The sequence below is a fragment of the Lissotriton helveticus genome, chromosome 4_1, assembly GCF_964261635.1.
Source record: "Lissotriton helveticus chromosome 4_1, aLisHel1.1, whole genome shotgun sequence".
Lineage (NCBI taxonomy): Eukaryota > Metazoa > Chordata > Amphibia > Caudata > Salamandridae > Lissotriton > Lissotriton helveticus.
The window spans coordinates 169,305,285-169,317,714 of NC_136063.1; the positions used below are offsets into that span (position 1 = coordinate 169,305,285).

At 51.0% G+C, this 12,430-nt stretch overlaps 1 protein-coding gene across 3 annotated transcripts in view; it reads left to right on the forward strand.

The window, feature by feature from the left end:
- TOP1MT (DNA topoisomerase I mitochondrial) overlaps positions 1-12,430 on the forward strand; it is a 1,348,974-nt gene that overhangs the window by 1,111,916 nt on the left and 224,628 nt on the right. The window lies entirely within an intron of this gene.

Below are 12,430 nucleotides of genomic sequence, written 5' to 3' on the forward strand. Positions count from 1 at the left end.
AAGGAAAGCCATACACCTAGGATTAAAGGACTCAGAAGAATGGTAATGATAATGCAACAATGTGGTATTGTTGAATTTATTCTAAAATGTAGAGACAATAAGTTATAAGACGTTCTTGTCTGCAAGCCACAATTCAGCCCTCTAGTGCCCTGCCTTGATTTGCAGAGGTAAGTGGATTGGACTTGCTGTCTGGGAGTAGAGGTTACTGGGCATAGGATTGTCAGAGCCAGGGGGAGGGGTAGTAAACAATGCTCTTCAAGAGAAGGAGACACGCTGGAAAAATCACTTTCATTTGCACCTCTCCCACAGCCGGATGGGGGGGATTGAGGGGGAATTCCCAGATGTAAGGGGAGTGGACCTAGGTAGATGAAGCCATCCTGTAGGCTGGTTTAGTTAGTTCTGCTCCCTCTGCTGGAAAATCAGCCATGATGAATTTTGGAGAAATTCTGCTCTCTTTGGGAAAATAATGCCACACTTTAGAGGATGTGGTCTTACCCTGGAGCATTGCCCTGCACGTCATTGGACGGGAGTGTCCTCCTTTTTGACCCAGAGAACTTGGAATAAGTATCTGAAAGGGACAAAGCCTCTCAGATGATGCTGCTTCAAACTTGGGAGAAGAAGTGTCCCTGCTGAGGAGTTTGATTTGAACAAACCAGGCCCTGGACTGAAGATTGTGCCTGTTGCACAATCTGGAATTACAGTCATATGGACTACCTTGCTTCAAAAGGACAAAAGAGTGGACTCCCTGCAAGCTGAAGGTTAACAGAGCACAACTGGACCACCAAGAATCCCCAGCCTGGAGAACTACCAGTGAATTTGAAAAGGTTTTGTCCAAGTGGATTGTGGTAACTGAAGTCCATTTCAAGGACCATCTTGGAGATTCCAGACCCTTGGAGTAAGTTTTGGACACTTTGAGACCCTTTGGAAAACTTCAGGAAGAAGTTCCAGAGCTTTGGAGAAGTTTGGAGCAACTTTGGTAAAAAGCTCCATAAGTGGACCGACTCACTCTGGCCAGCCAAGTCGACAACCATCCACCATGAGTTGGCCTGCCGTCCAGGTTCCTCCCACTGAAAAGCTCCAGGGGTCCGACTTCCAGAGTTTGATCGGGCGTAGGCAGAAACCCAAGTTGGCGAACCCTCACCGAATCCGGCCTAGTGAAAAACAGTGAGGGACCCTGCAAGAAAAAGCTCGGCAAACATTTCTAATTCCGAACTTTGAAAAGGTGACCTGGGCCAAACATGAAAGCCAAGCCACCCACCATCAACTGTGTGCCAGCCTGCACCCCTAGCTCGTACCGCTGGAAAGCTAAAAAGGTTGGACTTCCATAGGTGTGACCGGGAGTTCATTGCAAAGGAAAGCCGGCAAACCCTCACTGAATCAGGGCTGGCTGAGAGCTTAGATGGACCCCGTGAAGAAAAGCTCAAGAAAAGTTTCTAAGTCAGAAGGTAAAAACTTTGACCGAGACCTACCGCAAGGAGTAGCCCCGCAGGGCTTCATCGTGGTCTGCCTGAAACTTTGACTTTGAGCAGGTCCAGCGTGACCAAATTTACCAAAAGGGGATATATACGTTCTATGTGCTATATCGTGCTAAATGTTTAAAAAGTCGTATTTCCAGTTCCCTAGATTGTTTTTTTTTTAATTTTAAAGAGAAAAATATTTTGTATTTTTATAAATCGGTGTTGGATTTTTATTGTGTGTTGTGTCTTAATTATTTACTGAATTTTTGTTTTTAAATGCTTTACATACCTGCTCACAGCCAAGCTACCAAGGGTTGAGCATGAGAATAATTTTCAAAGACCGGTACAGAGCTATATATTGAGGTAGTGTCCTTATTGCCGGGGACAGATATACATTTGCCCCTACTATTAACCCACTTTCCAACATCCAGACCACGCACTCTTAAACAATACTGTCTACAAGTATGTATGACATGTAACTCCTACACCCTGTAGTTTTTTTTAACATTTCCTATACACAGATTTACACACCTATGATTGAGTGCCTCTGTGTATTGTGAATGATGTAAAGTGCTGACACCCTGCAGTGGCGCTATATAACTAATTAAATGCATCTGAGAGCGTGGTTATGTAGACCTGAGCAGCACTAATAAAGGGTGGTAGTGAGAGAATCCGTGGCGGAGCTAGGTTGTTGAATACCAAGGCTGTCTATCTGATTTCATCTCCTGCCTCCTTTATCCACCAACATACCCTCCCTCCACATTATCTCACTCTTCCAGGTTCTTTCTCATCTTTGCTCTCTCCTTTTTCTCCGTTTTCCTTATTTCCCTTCCTCCTTCTGCCAACAACTCTTGATGCCTTTCTCTTGTTCGGATTTACATTCTGATGGTTTAAATAATGTACTGTTCTCTAACAAAGAATACAGTTACGCCTCACCTGAAGACACCAACTTAAATTAAGCATCATTTGCATGCAGCCCACAAAGGAAATGCCAGAGTGGCTATTCTGGCCCTTTCTGCAATGTATATCCTTCCTGAAGAGCAGATACACCTTTTTCTCTCTTTTCTGCAAGAAACAAGGATCCCAGCCATCTCCCTTCCCTATGGAAGGGAGAAAGAAGTGTGCGTGGCGGTCTGTCTCTCCGACTGTCAGGGAACCGCCCGTCATTGTAATATGGCGGGCAGTAATGCAGTCAGCAATGGCGGGGGGACTGTCAACGACACAGTGATGTGGCAGTCCCACCACCATTATAATCACCCCCTAAGTTTAATGTGCATGCAAATCCAACATTACCAACCCCTGGTAAGTTGCACTACTAGTGCTGAAAAAGTCCAATGGAGGTACCAATGGACGAGGTTGACTGGCCTCAATGGTCTTGTTACCTCAGTGACAGAGTCGCTCTAGTGTGTGCTTCTTCGTATGCCTGCTCGTAAGACTGGAGGTGAACTGCATGGATTGTGGTGGACAGGCCTTCAAGGTTAACTCACACTTGCCACCGTTAGGGTCCACCTGCTGGTGCTAAGACACCAGGGCTTCTAAGGTCTATCGGGCCTTCTAAGGTGTAGCATCGGAATGAGCTCTGTCAGGAGTGTGGTCTGGTGGACTGGTCATGAAGGCAGCTCTGGCCAGAGTGCCACATCCTCTCCCCTACTGAGCACCATACTGCCCCACTGGGAGAAACTGGCACTGCCTTCAGCTACAACCCAATTGTGCTGAGTCTCAATTCAAATTATGCATTGGACAAGAGTAAAATGCTGCCTGAAAAAAGCAAACACTGAATGCAAGGATGAGCAACGCATGTGAAATGTAAGCAGGAACAATATGGTTACCTTAACAGTTTTAAACTCATTATTCAGAAATTAGTAAGTGATTTTGCCTGAAAATTTCAGGACATGACTATAGGACCAGGAAGGGACCCGTTTCAGTGTCCATTGCTTATATCCTTACAACATGTAAGCAATTTGGTTTAAAAAAGACCATATCCCTCAACACAGAGCTGTGGTACACATTTTATAGGCTAAAATAATTAAAACAGTTGAAAATGCTCATATTAAACGTTTTCCACTCCACCCCTCAACCAGGTATTGCGGTCCCTTTATGAATGGTGCACTTCCCCACCCTGGGAAACAATGCTGTTCAAATAAAGTAGCGCTTCACTGGAAAACTCTGTAAAGCAGCGCTAAGGTGCATGTGCGTAAATAACAATCTGGCCTGTCTGCTGACCACTCTGTATTGCTTTATTTGGTTATTTAATTATTGTTCTTATTTTGATACTTTTTTCTTTCTCTCCCGAGGTTGTTCTTTGGAATAGAACCCTGTCAGAAAATAAGGACATTTCCAGCCAAAGTGTTCTGCTCGTTTTTGGATCCATTTCATGGGGGAACAAATAAAGAAAAGGAGAGGCAAGAGAGTGCGCTTACCCGAGGCCACGCAGTGGCCATCAGGAGGGCGGGCCCCTAGTCACGGAGGGCTGCCTCCGCCCACCTTGTGGCCAACCACTCCTCACCAGGGCAGGCGTCGCCCGGTAGGAGGTAGGCGGTCGCTGACGCACGTCCGGGGCGGCTGGGAGGAGCCTCAAGGGGTACATTACTCACTTGCTCTATTGTGGAGGCCTCTTTGCCACTCCGGACGTCGTCGCGTTACAGCTTCGGGACACTCTTTCGCGGTGAGTGTTGCATACGGGCTATACCCCCCCTCCGCCTACTCCCTCCCTTTGGAGGTTTCAGAGCGATGGCTAAGCGGCCCGCTTAGCGTCGGGCCGCTGTGGAGGTGGGGGTTATCGGGCTTCCTTGTCTGCACTCTCCTCCGGCTGCGGGCCGAGGCCTGCGGACTGAGGCCCACGGACGGTGCCTCCCCACCCCCCTCCGCCTACCCCCTCTCTTCGGAGGTACGAGCTAGGCTAGGCAGCACGCTTAGAGAAGGGCCGCTGGGGAGGTGGGGGTTATCGGGCCTCCATTCACTGTATTGGATCGCCGAGGTCCAGGCGGTTCTGAGAGGCGTTCATTTGGCGGCTTCGCCCGCTTTCGTTCTTTCGGCATTCACTGCCTTAGCGGGTGGGGGGCGCCCCACCATGATCTTATGCCCTGGCCCTCCTAATAGCACCCCCCAACCACGGTGCGGCGCCCACGTGCGTCTCGGCGGGTGCACTGCACGAGAGTGCAGGCGAGTGAGGCGTTTCTCTGGGCCTAGTATCTGAGACTGTTGGCGTGTCTCCGGTGCTCATGGCCTGGGCCCTGAGTGCAGACGCTTGTATTTAGCCCCCCCGTCTGCTCAGGTGATGCTAGAAATGGCAGGTATTGTCGCATTGCTCCTCACGCCCCCCCTCGGGGGTTCCCGTGGGTGTTGGCGGAGGCAGTCGGGTATGCTTGCGGGTGACCCTTCCAGGTGGCACGTCTCCTTGTCTAGACCCTCGCCATGTCCTAGATACGATCTCGAGTTATGGTTGAGTTATTGCATTGCAAATGTTATTTATGCCGATATACTTCTTTCCTGGCCCGGCGGTCCTTATCTTTAGGGCCGCGGTTACTTATGGCCTTAAGTACGGAATTCGTTAGCCTCGCATTTAGACAGGATACCCTTGCACGCTGTGGTGCATCACCGTGCACACTGTGTGTAATTAGTGCTGGCAAAAGTTCCAACAGTCGCTCCTCATAGGGCGACGCTGTCGTACTGCCTCCCCTCGTGTTGCTTTTCTCTTCAATATTGGGTGAGTCAGCCTATCACTCGTTAAGGTCCATACTGTTTGTGCAGTCACGGGGGACTATCCCTAATGTTGACTCCGGTGATGCTCGTACAAGGTGGTTAATTCGTCAAATGTGGTGTAAGGCTGAACTTAATTTATTAGGTGGCGGACAGTAACCGCGTAGGGGGCCTAGAGGGGGGGGCGCCGCTGCACCTCCCGCCCCGGTCCCGCGTCCACGGCCACGGCCCTGTCTAGGCGCTACATCTTGAGGTGCGGGTCATGGATTGTCCTCTTTGGCCGCGTGCTGTTTAGTCTTGCGCCAGGGCGTCTAGGCCCCCGTAGGTAGCGCTCTGCATGCGTTGTGTGCTCATGGGGCGAGTGGTATTGGACGTTCTCTTGTCTAGTGGCCCACGGCCCACTTGGGCCTGAGGGGCCTGAGGGCGGTGGTTAGGTGTGTGGGAGTGCCCGTGCCGACCCCCTCCCCGGTACATACCCCCACCTCTCGACCCTCCAAGCCTTACCATGCTGCGGGTCCCCCGGCGGTGCCTGGGGGGGGGGGACGCGGGCCCGAGTGAGCAGTCTCTGCCGGGCCCACCCCACAAATTTTTGGTCGGTACTAGCCGTCTGGGGGAATTCGTACGGAGGTCCCGCCGGGTTTGTATTGCCTCGTGGATTCGCCTCCAGCGCTGGGTATGTGGGTGGCGTGAGGAGTAAAAGCACCGGTGATACAGTTACCATGCCGGGAAACCAGAGTTCGATCCCTGGCAGGGGCAGAAAATGTATATCGTATCTGGCTTGTGCACGGGGTAGGTTCTGGCCCGGGGTGTCGAGTGCTCTCGGGTTGGTACACTAATGTTTATGTTTGCATTGTGCTCACGCATCTGTTCAGGTCCGTCATCATCTTCCTGGTGGCGCAGCGCTCACGTATGAATCAGGCATGTGCCCGGTCCTTGCCTCTAACTTTTAGGGTTCTCGTATTCTTTGACCTAGTCCTGTTCCACATGACTCCAGTCATGTTACTCGTAGACGTGCATTTCCCTCGTATGTCTGATCTATGTAGTGCCGGCCCAACTTATGCCGTTGTTGTCTTCTTCCAGGGCCAGAATAACGAGGTGTTGAGTTAGACTGGGGCAAACATTTGCAAATGTTATCGCAGATTATTGTTTTCAGACTAGTTCCGCTATTTTGCACGGATGTGCACCTTCTGTTCGAAGGTTTTTAACTTACGGCACGAGTACCGGCCAACCATATACCGTTTTCACTTAGGAGTGAAGCATCAAAGTCACAAGTTATGGGAGCAATTGGTATGCTCCTTTCCCCAACGCATCCTTTGCCCTGCAGACCGATTCCGGCCTGCCACTTGCGCGTTGTCCAGGGGGCCGCTCCCCCAACCCCCTTCTCGCAGCGTCAGTAAGTATTTGTGAGGTTTGTACTTGGGGCTGAAGGTGGCTTGTGCCCACAGTATGTTCTTAAAATGGGAGTCTGCTTTCCGGTATACTTATTGTTCCACGGGGTTCTCGTTGTTTGTTCAGCTGGAGAGCCGCAACCACGCTGTGAGTCCGTTTCAGATTTGGGGGTTCGAAACTGGTGTCTCCCTGTTGCTGTGTTGGCGACGAGTTTCTAATTTTCCGGCATTTCTCATGTCCCGGGGGGGCACCTTAAGAGGAAAATCGAGAACTTAAACTCTCCTACTGTATGCTCAGCATGAAGGACACCTCTGTTCTCCATAGGTGAACAGGTCCAACCACCTGTGCCCCAGGTTTTTCGCCCGCAGTGTTCCAGCCGCAAAGTAGGAATCTGTCGCACTTTCCCTGCGGCGCTGCCAGCTTCCGGTGCAATGGGATTGCGGTGTTCGCAGTACATCTGACCCCGGTGCACGGCCAGGCCACATCGTTTTCAGTCACTGTAGGAAATCCGGCAGAGGCTCTGAGCAACGGAAGTTTGGTCTCCTGGCTGCAGATAGACGGGGCCCCGCGCCAGTAACGTGCATGGACTAAGAGCTCTTTTTAGTGGTCAAGTATAGGTTGACTTCACCAATTTCTGGCGGGTGGCTTCTCGCTCTATTTCCTCCCGCTTGCAGCGGGAACAGGTTGACATTGGCATGCCAGATCGTAGGTTGTTATAATGCCTTTTGCCCTACTGATTCCCGGTAGTTGCGGTTACTCCATTAGGGTGGCCCCTGTCCTGTCTGGTGCGGGTCAGTATTTAACACGACTACATGCGCATTAAAAGATTCGAGGCTGGAGCGAAGGGCATCGGGTTGTTTCCACCTCCCTGTTTGGCCCGTTAGCCATGGAGGCCCTTGCAGACTCCTGTTTATTTCTGCGTTCCTTATTCCTGCCTCTTTTGCTTTTACCGAGAAACTTTCCCGAAAATTTCGCCCTGCTGCATCGACTGGTGTACAGGGCTATGCCTCCCAGCAGGCTAGTTGCGTTTAATTATACAGTAATGCAGTACGCGATTATTACATTGCTGTAGGAGGCGATTGATACAGTGTGGTAGTAATTGTTGCAACTCCAGTGCGCCTTCTGCCCCTGCACTGTCTTCATGTAGGCGGCAGAGCGCTTCACAATAGGAACAGTATTACACAGGAGGTGAAACTTACTAGTGTACCGATTACAAGCTGTCTTTCAAGAAAAGAGTGGCGTGTGCATGTTACACAATCTTACCAAGTCCTGGCGCGAACATTGTTCTAGGTGTCAGAGCGCCGCATAGAAGAACCATTTTCAATTAATACAGGCCATGGTTAATGCTTCCATCATGCTGCGTGGAAGGAGCGGTTGCTTGGTCTATCTATAAGTGTTTTAGATAGCGCGGCCTATGCCCAGGGCGCATTACAGAGAATCAGTTTCACTACAGGGCCTCTGGGCTAATATTTCGATATTAGACAGAAAACATCTACAGTTGCTTAGGAAAGGTGGTGAGCGGAAGTGTGCTACGGCACAAGCTATGTCCTGCCATAGGGATTGTGTACACCTGTATTGGAAGTGTTTCAGTGCGTGCGAGGCAACCGGGCTAGCAGCAAGCCGACACTGCATGATATACTCAGCAGGTACATATCCTGGGTGCCTGCATATAAGGTAAGAGGATATATTCAGTATGTTTATGGTTTGAGTCCTGCATTTGGGGTGTGCGGTACACCAGGCCATCAGCTAGTGTACTCTGCATGAGGGCCGCTAATGTGTACGTGTACGTGTCCGATATTAGACAGAAACGTCTCAGTTGCTTAGGAAGGTACACCTGAATTAGAAGTGCTTCAGTGCGCGTGAGGCTAGCAGCAAGTCGACACTGCATGATTTACTCAGCAAGTACATATCCCTGGAGGCCTGCATATGAGTTGAGTTGATATACTCAGTATACTTACGGGTTTGAGTACCTGCATTTAGGGCGCGGTACACCAGGCCTTCAGCTAGTGTGCGCTGCATGAGGCCGCCAATGTGCAAGTGTGACTGGCTGCCCCTGCGCATGAGGTGTGATACATCTGGCAGGCAGCAAGCTAGAACGGTATGAGGTGACTATGCGTACGTGTAACTGTGTGCCCATGTTAGAGATTTGTGTTTCAGACAAGCTGTAAGCCAACTATGCGTGAGGTGATCAGTATGTACAGGTGACCGAGTTTCCAGTTATAGGACACATGCGACACCAGCCAAGCAAATGCTACTGCATAGTATGGACAATATGTACACACAACCGATTGCTGGTGTACAGGGGATGTGGCGCGCAGCGTGCATGGGAATGAGCGCCTGTCTCCCGCAAGTGAGGTGCCGAGCTATGGGTCATGTGTGCACAGCAGACTTATGAATGATTGCTCGGTCCAGGAGAGGCGCGTCGTTCGCGCTCTGTGTACATGTATGTGAAGGGACACCTTCTCTTGTGCATTTGTAGGCCATTTGAGCGTTGTCAGGACTCCAGCTAACATTATCTCAAAGCAAGATAGTGCTGCGACTGTCAGAACAGTATGTATGTAGACCACTACAGTGTGGAATCAGTGTGCAAAAGGTGTAATTTCCAGTCACTCGTCATGTATTTGGCGGCCTTTGGTCTGTTCTAATACAGTAGAACAGGCACTCCATGAATTACACGTCTAGTGTGCTATGGGGAACCCCGAGCCGCGTCATGTGACACTTTAATGGCTGTGGGGAAATTTGTATTGGCATCTCAATATCATACATATTACAGTTTTGCTGCTGTGCTTACTCCTGTGGCGCTCAATTGGGAGGGGCCCTCACTTCTGGGTTAGCTGACTGTTTGTCATGGCTAGGTTGTCTGTTTGGAAGACCCCTGGCGCATATCATCTCCTGGGGCCTTCACCAAGAGGTGTAGATAGTCCTGTTACATGTACAATCCTGGGACCTGTACTGTGTTAATTTTACCATGAGAAGGCAAGTTCACATGACAATGGTCATTTCACCCTTCCATAATATTGCTGTTACCTGTCTGTTCATCCAAGACTCTGGAATCTGAAGGCAGCCCACCCGCTGCGCCAGAAGTTCGGGAGCTCCTGCTGCCTCTCAGTAGTATGTAGGGTATACAGCCTGCAGTGTTACCCCCATTTCGCGTACAAGTGGAGCAAAGGTTGCAACCACAGCCTGAGCCTGGACTGCCAATAATACCGAAGATGTGGGCCCCTAGAAGACTCTATATAGAATGATCTATCGGGTATCTTAACACCTCGTTGCTCGTTGTCACTATTATGGGTGGTGGCTTTGCACGTTGGGCTCCTATCAGGGTGGACACACGGCTTCTCTATCACGGTTTGTATGGTGGGGCTCCCTTGGCTTGCGCTGAACAGCCGCGTGAATGAACCTGAGTAACCTTTAGATTCCTTCATGCCCCTCCCAAAGTGAGAAGCTGGCCTGACGTTTGATGGCGCCAATCTTGGGGGCCCCCTTGGTTCAGTTTAATATATCCCTTAGGGGGGTCGTAAGTCAACCTTAAGGACAATCTATCCTCGAGGTAGCATGAACTTAACAGCCTCCAGGCTAAACTGGGGGCATGTGATTCCAGCTGTTTCCTTGGCAATCCTGCATATTTAATGTAAGTCCACCTCGCAAGTTATTTACCAATTCATACATTTGGCACTGACATACCCCTCTGTATTCTTCATGAGTATAGTTGCACAAGCGTAAACAAAACACAGTTTACAGTTGAATTTTGAGAACTGCGCTTCGGCAGAAGTCGTACATCATTGGGTGTAGTTTGCTGATGCTTTGTGTGAAGGTGTTTAGTGTGTCTCAGTGACATGCGCTGGTTCCCCTATTGTCTGATTAGGGAGGGATACCAGCAGGGGAGGCCCTCTCATCACCTGGTCTCTCACCAGAGGTATGACCTCACGAACCTGGGATAGTCTACACTATTGCTGTAGGGGGATTGTCCCCGGGGGTATATGCGGATTTGTGTCAGAGGGGCATTGGTTTCTACAGGCGTGTCATTATGCAGGTCAGGATCTTAAGGGGCCACTTGGTTTCAGTCACAGCAATCCCTTGGTGGTGGTCGCAAGTCATCTTACAGACTAGCTATCTTAGTGGTAGCCTGGCCTCCTAAGCAAGAGGCAGGGGATGCCTGCTGTAATGCCCCTGTGCTCTTTTGTGTTTAGCAGCACAAGCGTTCAACGTAAGCACACTTTCTCGATGATTATGCAGAGGACGGCGTTGCAGCAGTGGCTGTACCTTCACCTGGGTGTAGTCTTCTAACGCTTTGTGTGAGGTGTGTGGTTGTGTTCCAGTGGCTTGTGCTGGACAGCCTATTTATGATACGAGGGGCATTCAGCGGTAGGGGCCCCTCTTCACCCTTGGTCTTTTCCTGGTAGTATGGCCTCACGAACCGGGGATGGTTACTCTAATGTGGTAATGGTTTAAGGACCCGGGGGGATCTGCAGATTAGTGGCAGAGGGGCCTTGGTTCCTTCAGACAGGTAATGTTCATGTCAGGAGCTAAGGTCGCTTTGAGGTGGAAAGGGTCCTCTCACCTGTCGTTTGGTCTTGTTCCTTGGTCTGACGAGAAGCTCTGCAGAGCTAGGGTTGTAGGTCAGAGGCTATTTGTGGCAGATGGTGTTCATCTCACGCCTGTGGGCTTAGACCTGTTCCTCCTCGATCTGAAGGAAGCACTTCTGAGCAAAGGTTGCAGGTAAAGAGTAGTTGCAGTGGTGGGGGGCCCGTGCGGCAGCGGGTACCACCGCACGGGCTGTGGCGGAGTTACTGGGCGATCCGGAAGAAGAGAGGTGCAAACACTGTACTTCAGCGGGCACATAGGGGTGCCAGAGCCTAACCTGTAACCTCATGGGAGGTGCAGGAACTCGTGTCGGCGCCCCAGTAGTCCTTCGGGCGGTTGTGGGCCTGTGCAACCGGGGATTTGCCTAGACACGCCCCGCAAGGGGCGTGAGTAGTATTATTATAATAAGTGTGCAGCAGTTGGGTGGTTCGCCACTGTGCTGATTGGCTCAACAGGCGGGCAGGTGGCGAGAATGCGGCCTGCCCTTTGATCGCCCGTAAGATAACCCACCATCATTACATATGTTGTATGTAATAAACCTGCAGCAAATTTTTCCCAAACTTAACACTTGTGTCTGTGTGTTATTTGCGGTTTGGGCAATGTTGGGGCTGGGGGGTCCTTGTGGCCCTGATGTGACTAAGTATGTAACAGCTGTCTCTCCTTGCCTTCTCTGGGCATGATGGAAAATAGTTTTTTTTACTTCTCTGCCCTTCTCAGACTGGCCAAGCCTTACTGAAGGATAACAAAGGGCAGAGGGCGGGTGGCCTCTTTGACTGCAGGCAGGTGAGGTCACAGGTCAAGTACAGGGCCATTAGGTAGCGCTATCGCGCGCTAATGGCCCTGCGAATAGCAGAAGGGAGAGGGGAAATTATTTTGTCCCCTAGCCCCCCCCCACCCTTGTCCCCCGTGTCCCCCCACTCCAAAATCTGGGGGGGGATATGTCCCCCGCGTCCCCGACTCTTTGAAACGCCCATGCCTCTGGCCTCCGGTCCTGAGCTCTGATGTCTGGGAGGGCTGTGGGTCACGCTTCGGGCCTCCGGTCCTGAGCTCCGATGTCTGGGAGGGCTGTGGGTCACGCCTCGGGCCTACGGACTCTGATGTCTGGGCGGGCTGGGGCGTCTGGGAGAGCTGGGGACATGCATTGAGCCTCCGGTACCATCTCGCCGTGGCCCCCCAAGTTTGGGCAGTGCTCCTGGTAGCCAGTGGGGGTAACTACCATGGGGATGGCTCGATCCTTGGAGGCTTGGGACTGCAGCTCCGTGGCGGCCCCGCTGACTCGACAACAATTAATTTCTGCCGCC